The 10,144-nt window shown below is 38.7% G+C and overlaps 1 pseudogene; it reads left to right on the forward strand.

The window, feature by feature from the left end:
- The first annotated feature begins 5,963 nt into the window (after positions 1-5,963).
- On the forward strand, positions 5,964-6,104 carry LOC113436604 (U2 spliceosomal RNA; annotated as a pseudogene).
- Positions 6,105-10,144: the final 4,040 nt, after the last annotated feature.

A 10,144-nucleotide genomic window follows, 5' to 3' on the forward strand; every position in this document is an offset into this window, starting at 1 on the left:
TGGACTAGAAGCCCTTCAACGTTACTTCCAACTCTTGATATTCTATCATTACAAAAATCTCAAAATACATATGGAGAATATACTTGGATGGCCCTTTTAGGGGCAGTAATCAGAGTGTCTCCCAGACCAGACCAAAAAATCCTTACACTGAGAGAACCACAATTCAGTAGAAACCTCTTGTTGCACATGTTTCTTTTTAATCTTTTGACTGTAGCAACTCCTTGCTCACGCTTCTTCTCAAGCCCTAAGGTAATAATGAGGATAGGAAGAACTTTTTAAAAAATGTGAGTTATCCATCACAGGATCAAGTCCTATCCAACATGATCGAGACAGTTTCTGCTGCAGGGTGAGAGAGGCTTGAGTCATTGTTCTTCCTTCTTTATTTTTTTTTAACTACAGAGACACGGCCACACAGTGAAAACCCTTTAATAAAATAAAATAATAAAATATGTTCTCTCAGGCTGTGCTGTCTCTAGAGAGGAATAGACAGATGGGTAACAGAGAAGAGAACAGTGCTGCAGGGTAGTTTTTCCCACTCCCCAAACCTTGCTTTTCCAAATACTCATATACTTTCTGAGAGAGTCTCAGTTCAAATGTTGTCACCATCCTATTCTTTCTCTTAGAATTGTGTGTGTATGTGTGTACTCGCCACGGGCTCTTTTTTCAACTTAATCCATTCCTCTGTTCCCCCAAGTAAAATAGAGGAAAAAGAGAGAGAGAGAAAATGACGTTCGTTTTCCATCCTGATGCAACTCTCCCAAGAGTTAAATCTACTGGCGGTATCTTTATTTATTCTGGATATGTCATTGTTTAGTGTTCCCTCTTGAGGAGTGAGAACTCCAGTGTTACAGCAGCACAATTTTTTTCTGATTCAAGGCCACACTTGTCATTTAAATAGCATTTTTACAGGCAGTTTTTGAAAAGTAAAGAGTATAAAACAAAGGCATTCTATAAATAATAAAAATAAATAAAAAATAAATAAAAGGCAGTTTCTTTTATATCAATCAATCAATTAATTGAAATAGTACAGTAATTGAACCAGTACTATTATTCTTGAGCTTTATATGGTTCTTCTGGAGAAATTCTACTTTGAGGAAATTTTCATCTGACATCTTTCTAAAGATTTACAGCTGATTTAGAAGATGTCTTTGCTTTTCCAGGATATTTTTTTCTTGCTCTACCTGCATGGACCAATATACGAATTCTGCCTAGTATAAGGGAATGGGCATCTCACCCCCAAAAACCTCACTTTTACATCAGTATTGGTAACGACAATATTAGGGACGACAGCGAATGAGGAGGCTGGATGGAGTCACTAAAGCAGTCGGCGTGAGCTTCAATGGACTCCAGAAGAAGGTTGAGGACAGGAAGGCCTGGAGGAACGTTGTCCATGGGGTCGCAATGGGTCGACACAACTTCACAACTAACAACAACAATTATATCCATACTTATATTAGAGCGAATTTGATATAGTGGTTAAGGTACTGACCTGGAAATCAGGAGACTGTGAGTTCTAGTCCTGCCTAAAGCATTAAAGTTAGCCAAGCCCAACCCACCTCACAGGAGTGTTGTTCTGGAGAAAATAGGAGGAAGAAGTATTATGCATGTTCCTTGCCTTATTTATAAAAAACAATAAAGGCAGAATAAAAATATTTTAAAAAGTAGTAATGCACACTGTCTCTGACATTTTTCCTGTTCTTTAGTACATTAGAAAAAGTAAAATAAAATTAATTTGCTCATTTCTTCTATCTGACATTCTATCTGATATGTAAGCCACTTGCTCATGTGAAGTTTGCACTTGGGTTAACATGTGGACTTCTTGGGACTGAAAATTGCAGTAGTAGTAATATACAACACATAATATAGTTGGCCTATAGAAGAACCTGGTTGGCAAGGGGCACTGCTGGACAGGTGGTGGGAAAAACCAGGAAGGAGAAGGGAAAATGGTGGACAAGGCCTCATTTTCCAGTGAGCTATAGGGAGCTATCCAGAGAATACAAATATAACCTGAAGATCTGGACTTAACATTTCAAGCTAGTTTTTTGCTTTAACTTCATGACTTTAAATGTGGGGGTCCTGTGGTATATGAATCCATTTCCACCACAAGCCCCTGTTTTATGAACTGATTTCTGGCCTTTCCTCATGAAGTCTGGGGAGAGTGAAGGGTGGATATGACAGTTGTTTGGTCCCTTAGGTCTCCCATTTCCATTCACACTTTTTAATCCTCCCCAAACACATGAGCATGCACAGGCACAGTTAAAAGCACTGCTAAAACCCAACAATTTTGCTCACAGTTTTCAGCGGTCCATTCTAAGATAGGTGGGGTAATGCCAATGAGGTTTTATGGGTGATGCTCAATGACAAGCTATGGATTCCCCACTCCTCCATAGACACTGCCCTCTCCTTCCTCTTTAGCAATGATGATTGTTGGTCAACCAAACCTGGAGCTGCCAGCTGCCTTGTTTTAGCCTTTCTGAGAACAGTGTCAGTGCCATAAAATGACAATTTAATTTTAGATGCAGGGGAACATGACTGTTCCCCATGACAAAGCCAATCATCACTTTTCCCCTAATGTTCTGGAGGGGATTGGAACTGCCTGGTATACTACAAGCCACCCACATCTATTGACATAATAAAATGTGAGGAGATATACCAATGACATGGAAAACCATGACAAAAAAGACAAACATATGCACAAATACGCACATTTAAAAATATGAGGACAGTTGTTAATAAGACAACTAAGCAGGATAAATTATTCCATTGAGTCCATAAATATATACCTATTTTTCACCACAATTTCACCATTCATTCAAAAGACTGCAATCAGGCTGATCCCTCTCAAGGGCCATGCTGGTTTCCTCTTTCCTCCCATACATGTCACAAGCACATGCAGCACAAAGAACAATTTATGGGGAATGAATGGTACAGCTCTGCATCACTTCAGTGATGCTCAAGCCTTTTGCAGTGCAGTAGAAATGATATATTGAAACCAGAGTTTTATGAAGGATTTTGAAATCCCACCTTCAATGAACTAAAAAGGCCTCCCCAAATCCTGGCATTGGCAACTGGTTCAGGCTTTGCCAAGTGCAATCTAACTTTTATATCCATAATTCTTTTATTTGATCATTCATATAGCTTTTCTAAGAGTTAAAGAGGGGTTAACTTTGCATGTTTTAATTTTTGCATGCCAGCCATTAATTTTAGTTTGTCCGTGTATATTTTAATTTTCCCCCAAAAATTCAGAGTGGTATAGTTTTCTGTACAAAATGCAATATATTCTAAGGTGGGGCATACTTTGAAAGTGATTTAGAAGTGCTTCAGGGCCCAACTACTATTCATTAAAGGATGCACAGCTTTGTTAAGGCTTCTGTATAAGGCTGAAAAGTTGTGGCTGCTTTAGAAAAATGCATTCTGATCTGGCCACTTGCTTTTAGAATAATTAGGAAACCTCATTTACAAATTCCAGAGCAAATACCTAGGTTGTTTCATTAGGACAAGTAAGCTGATCATTGGAACAAAGCACCCGAAGGCCAGATGAGGAGTAATGGATGGAAACTGATCAAGGAGAGATTCAACATAGAAATAAGGATAAATTTTCTGATAGTGAGAACAATCAACCATTTGAACACCTTGCCTTCAGAAGCTGTGGGAGCTTCATCACTGGAGGCTTTCAAGAAGAGACTGGACTGCCATCTGTCAGAAATGGTGTAGGGTTTCCTGCTTGGGTGGGGGGGTTGGACTAGATGACCTATAAGGTCCCTTCCAACTCTGTTTACTGTTTATAAAAAGCTTTTCAGGAGCTTCACCATTCTCATTTGGTTACTTTTGATATAATCAGAATCTGGCCAAATAGATAAATAATAAATAACATTGAATGGAATGAAAAACCAGAGATGTTCATTTTGTTTAAACAGTGAGAAAATCTCTGTCAAAATAAAATAAATTTGAACAAAACTATAGCTTATTCAATAAAAAATAATATTTTGGATTTAATGGGCCTATTGCATTTCTACAGAAAAGGAAAGATCATTATATTGTTGTTGATGCAATGAGAATAGGGCTTCGTTCAAACATATGTTTTTGCAATGTCCTGTCAATCCTCCCAGGTAAACCAGACAGGAAACACAACTAGACGAACTTATTGTAAGACTACATTAACAGAACCTTGCAAATCTGAAAGTATAAACTTCCTGCCATCACTTTTAGCCATCTGAACAATTAGGGCAGATCCTTCCTAAGGTTCTTTTTGTGGCCCTTAAGCCGCTGGGGGGCCCCTGCCTCTCTTGTCTGATCGTTTCCTAGGCAGCATCTCTTCTCCTCATCCCCCAAAGTCATCCACATATTCCATTATAGGTTCTAAAATAATTATGGGGTGGTTAGGTGAGTGGGGAATAATTATATATAGTAATTTGATACAGGTTTTAATATTTTCAGATGCCCATACGCTATTATTTTGATACCTAACATATATATGGAAAGTATGGTCCAATTACTCAATGACATGGAAGACCTGATGTTACTTGTGGCTTATGAATAAGTTCCTTACAAGTATAGACTATGAAGGGATAATACAAAAGATGTGTTTGTCATAAATAAATAAAAGCAAAAATCCAAATACAAATTCTGGAGTGTCAGGCTGTGGGGTGGTAGTGACTAGTCCAGCCCTTTGAGGTAGGCCTGGTGAAGAAGCAGACTCCACAAGCTTCAGTGAAGTTACGTTTTGTGGAGCTAGGCTATTATAACAGAACCTAGAAAGTCGGACGGTGTTTTCCTTTCCCTCTCTCCCCTGTGAATTAGGGTAGAGTCTGTTTGAACTTCTTTCTCACGCTTTGTCTATTTCCCGGGCTTTAAACATGTTTTTTGTTTTCATAACCCTTTCTACATAACTGCTGCAGGATAATTTTTGTGGCTCTTCTCAAGATAGTAGCAGAGATGTAGGGAAAGTTAACTTTTCCCCTATCATCTGGTGGTTCTCCAGAGTTTTACAGCCCAAGTTGGTAGTGTGATCAAACAATAACAGGGTAGCGGAGGTGGTATATTTAATAACATGTTTTCATTGTGGCTTTCATTGTGTTTGTGTCTTGAATTTAATTTTTACTGTCTACATACACCGCTTTATGAGCCTTGAATGCAGATGTGAAAATGTTGTCTTGGGCTCTCAATAATGATTGAATCTGATACCTGCAAGTCAGTTAATTTAAAATGTGGATTGCAGCTTCGACACCAAAACCATTTTTAAAAAAATCCAAAGACCACAAACTGAACCGCAGTTTGTAATCTATGGAAAATCATAAGTTTATTTCTCTTTTGTTAGAGTAAACACAGATCCTCTGCAATGCTGCCACCTAGTGCATTTATCAGGAGTTGAGAGGTGAGCATCTATATCTGCATAAAGGTTTTTAAAAAATCTAATTTTAGTGGGGATATTAACAAACTGAAGTTTGACTTTTACTAGCTGATTTATCAATTAATGCAAAGATGCCTAACAGGTCAGCTTTTAATACAGTAATTTATATTTGTTTCATACGCTGTATGAAAAACCTTACGAGGATTTGGAGGATTTGGAGGATAAGAGAAAATGTCCCTGCAGTTGAATTCAGTCTACTGAATTGTGAATGTTCTCCCTGTTCTGTCCAATCTAAAAGAGTTTAAGTGTAGTGGTGTATTTGCTCCTTTCTCCTGTGTTTCTTTGGATTGGGTCTAAAGTAATATTAGAAAGGTTGGCTTATCTAGAAAGAACAAAAATTGACTTTCTGATACTTTCTTCTCCTAAAATCTTCTTGAGTGCTGGGTGGCCCTTGCCAAAAGAATTATGAGAAGTGATTCAAAAGGCTACAAGGAAAAGAGGAAAGCAGTAAATCACAACCACAAGCACAGCCAAAGACAACTCTGCCTGTTTTCCAATCTTATACCGAAGTCTCTGTATCAGTGACTGAGAATGTGGAAGATAAATATCTCTTATCGCTTCTCGGCCTTTTGGCTAAGATCAAGTGTAGTATCTCACATTAGATACTTTTTAATAAACGAACGTGCACAAAATGAGGGGGCTTTACTTGTCTTTTAGAACTCTTCAAGGATCTTGGAGAGTTTCTAGACTGTTAACCTATGAAGGAGCTGAATACTCCCTCCACCCCCCAATTACCTTTCCCAGAAGTGTCCCTCTCCACCTGCAGCTACAAATGCATGCCCCTTGTTTACTTTTTACTCAGACATTTATTTCTCTGGTTTTCATTAGAGGGTTGTATATACTGTACAGTACATAGTGTGTGGCTTGGGGTGGCATGGGATGAGAATTTTATCCTATAAATACTCCCCTTCCCCCCAAACATGCAAAATTTTGGAAATCATCACAGCCACAAATTCCTTGCCAGCAAGCTTAGTGTTTTAATTGGTTCTGTCTCTTTCCAGGTGAACATATTAAGCAAGGATGGTCTCAGGGAAATTTTGTCCAAGTCATTGGATTACAACTCCAGTAATTCCAATCCATGCAGGTAGACTACACCGTTTTGTAATTATGAAACAGGTAAACTACTCTACGACGCAAGGAGCCACACATTGGTGAAAACTAATCTAAAGGGATACTTAAATATTTGGCTTTCCAAACACTGCAATAAACCACTGCAATAAACCAAAGCAAGCAGACTTCCAGACCATTGTAGTGTTCATTAATTCAGACTCAAAGTTAGAGCATCACTTTGACCTAGGTTTGTTGTCACTTTAAAATACTAAGCTTCATTATTTTGGCTGTCTTTAGAATGATTGCTCCTGCACTGCAGCTGAGCCAGCCCTAAATACAACAAGAGCATGGAGTTAATTCTATGTGTGTAGAATTAATTAATTAATCACATTTTAGAATTAAGTCTAAATTTGGTCATCTAAAATTTCCCTGGTACTATGCAAATTCGGATATTCTGAACAAATACTGAAGTCAGCCATCACTGTCAGATAAAAGTATCCTAGCTTTCAATGATTTTTAGTTACAGGAACAACTCTCCAACGTAAGAGATACATTTTTCATTTTGGGAATAAAACTTCCCCTTCGCTCTTCCCATGTAGCTTGAAAAATCTCTCCCTGAGCTAGATCTTTAAGGTTTAGCCTCCAGGGCTTTTAATATCCCTCCTTCTTCTCCAAATCAAACACAAAGGCAGTTAAAATGTGGAAAATTCAGGAAATGCATCATTAAATCATCTACTCAGGAAACCTTGGCAATCTTTATTTCAACTCACATAACGTCCATTATAAATGAAATCTGTATTTTAATTATTTCCAGTTTGGAGACTCCCAATGTGCACTGTGGAGCTGAAACTCTTCGCTGAATTAAAAAAAAAAAAGGTGGTAGAAAAGAAGAATGTTGCGGCTAATGTGGAACAGTTGCAAACTATATTCCATATTGCCCCAAGCAAACGTCTTTCTTTTTATCTTGGAGAAAAAAAACAATTTATTTTCCCCTGCAGTAAAGCGTCTGGACTCACATTCTGTTTACTCATGAGTTCTGACAGGTTTAACCATAGCAGCTTTGTGAAGCAGCCGCTTTCCGAGTAACCACTGAGGTTGTGCCTCTTTTTAAATTCCTGGACTAGCATGGAATGAAACACTGGGCTTTCTTTTGTCGGGTGGGGCTGGTGAAGCAAGCTATTGATATATTTTGCACGGCCTTTCTGCCTAGAGAGGGTGCAAGAAGAATGTTGAACTCTGACATTCACTCTTTCGTTGCTTTAGGCATAACATGGTCACCAGCTTAGTTATCATATGCTTTGAGGCTTCCAACTGGCGTGCTTGCCAAATTGTTTCTTTTAAAAGCCATGCTCTGGTTTTAAACCATGGAAGGAAAATAATTTTTAGAAGGTTTAAAGCGTACTTCAGTAAGGAAAATTTATGTGAGGAACATCTCTTTTGGATTCAAAATATCGTAGCTGGGGATTTGGAGATGGGAGGTTGCAGAGTTGAATTTGGGAACCCCAAAATAGAACCTATCACAAGCAAGAGGACACTGGAAGAGGCTTAACTTTTGTTTTGCTGGCTACTTTCCTTCTGAAAATTTCTTTCTTTCTTTTTTTATGTTTAAGGAAGGGGAGTCGAGCTTGGAACCTCATCTGGCAAAGTAGCCCCGGAGAAGATTTTGAAAGGAAAAGTAGCTAGCTAGAAGAAGCATTCAGAATCCCTCAGCGGCTTAGCCAGTCACTCATCTCTGTGTTTCCAGCATACAGTAGGCCCCCTTCCTAAGTAGATAATCAGGACACTGAATTACATTATTCAGGCAGATATAGCCTTTCTCTTTTGATAATGTTTTAAGAGTAGGGTTGACCTTCTGTATTTACTTTGTGCATAGTTTTCAGTATTAGTGAATCATGATTTGAAAGGCATTATTTTTTATTTTAGCAAAACTCATGGTTTGTTCATCTCCAGACTGAAAGCAAATAGCAAAACTGTTCTCTTACATGCTGTCATACTTGGGAATGCTGATTCATACTTGGTTGGGATCCAAGTGCTGGCAAGATCAGAAGGAGAATGACCCATTAGAATAACTCTGCAGAGATGCCACCACTGCTCACTCTAAAAAGCTAACAGCTTCCTGGTCCACCATAATGTAAAGATGGGAAAAAGGGATGCACAATTTGAACCTTGGGACTGTTTTTTATACAGCTTGAATCCTAGCAATGAAGTCACCACTTTTTTCATTATTAATGGAGTTTCTAGTATATCTCTACACACACACACACACTACAAAATTGTATTGGTCTGTATAAGGAAAGACTAGACTACTTAAGCAGTTTTGGATAATAAAAACTAGTTTGGATACCGTGAGTTTAAGCTCTGATACATGAATAATATAACAGTGGTGACAATCCTTGAAAATAAAAGTTTAGTTCCTTATTGAAAAGTCCCAAACTAAAAACTGCCCTAAACCATATTGGTCATTCTGCATCCTATGGCCACAATTTTGTATCATTAAACTGGCCATTCTCCATCCCTCCAGAAGACTGTGCCTCCAGTGTCAGACACAAAAGGTTCTTGCCAATCTCTCCTGATGGTAGAGGATGGAGGAGCTTCAAGGGCAAGAACTGTATGCAGATGGACAAGCAGGATGCAACCTTGAATGCAGGTTATAGGATGAACAGGAAGAATGCCCATCTAGGCCATTACTTCCCTTAGTTAGAATAACAGTTGGAAGGGACCTTAGAGGTCTTCTAGTCAAACCCTCTGCTTAGGCAGGAAATCCTACACCATTTCAGACAAATGGTTATCCAATCTCTTCTTAAAAGCTTCCCGTGTTGGAGCATTCACAACTTCTGGAGGCAAGTTGTTCCACTGATTAATTGTTCTAACTGCTAGGAAATTTCTCCTTGGTTCTAGGTTGCGTTTCTCCTTGATTAGTTTCTATCCATTGCTTCTTTGTCCTACCTTCAGGTGCTTTGGAGAATAACTTGACTCCCCCTTCTTTGTGGCAGCCCCTGAGATATTGGAACACGGCTATCATGTCTCCCCTAGTCCTTCTTTTCATCAAACTAGACATACCCAGTTCCTGCAAAAGTTATTCGTATGTTTTAGCCTCCAGTCCCCTAATTATCTTTGTTGCTCTTCTCTGCATTCTTTCTACAGACTCAACCTCTTTTTTACATAGTGGTGACCAAAACTGGATGCAGTATTCCAAGTGTGGCCTTACCAAGGCATTGTAAAGTGGTATTAACACTTCACATGATCTTGATTCTATCCCTGTGTTTATGCAGCCTAGAACTGTGTTGGCTTTTTTGGCAGCTGCTGCACACTGCTATCTCATATTTAAATGGTTGTCCACTAGGATTCCTAGATCCCTCTCACAGTTACTACTGTTGAGCAAGGTACCACATATACCATGCCTGTGTATTTTGTTTTTCTTGCCTAAATGTAGAATCTTACTTTTTTTCACCATCAAATTTTATTTTGTTAGATAGCGCCCAATGTTCAAGTCTGTCAAGATCCCTCTGTATCTTAAGCCTATCTTCCAGAGCATTGGCTATTCCTGCTAGCTTGGTGTCATCTGCAAATTTGATGAATTCCCCATCTATCCCCTTGTCCAAATCATTGATGATGATGTTGAAGAGTACTGGGACTAAAACAGAGCCTTTGGGTACTCCACTGCATACTTTCCTCAATGTAGAT

This window comes from Pseudonaja textilis, chromosome 3 (genome assembly GCF_049901715.1).
Source record: "Pseudonaja textilis isolate UNSWEBS1 chromosome 3, rPseTex1.2, whole genome shotgun sequence".
NCBI lineage: Eukaryota > Metazoa > Chordata > Lepidosauria > Squamata > Elapidae > Pseudonaja > Pseudonaja textilis.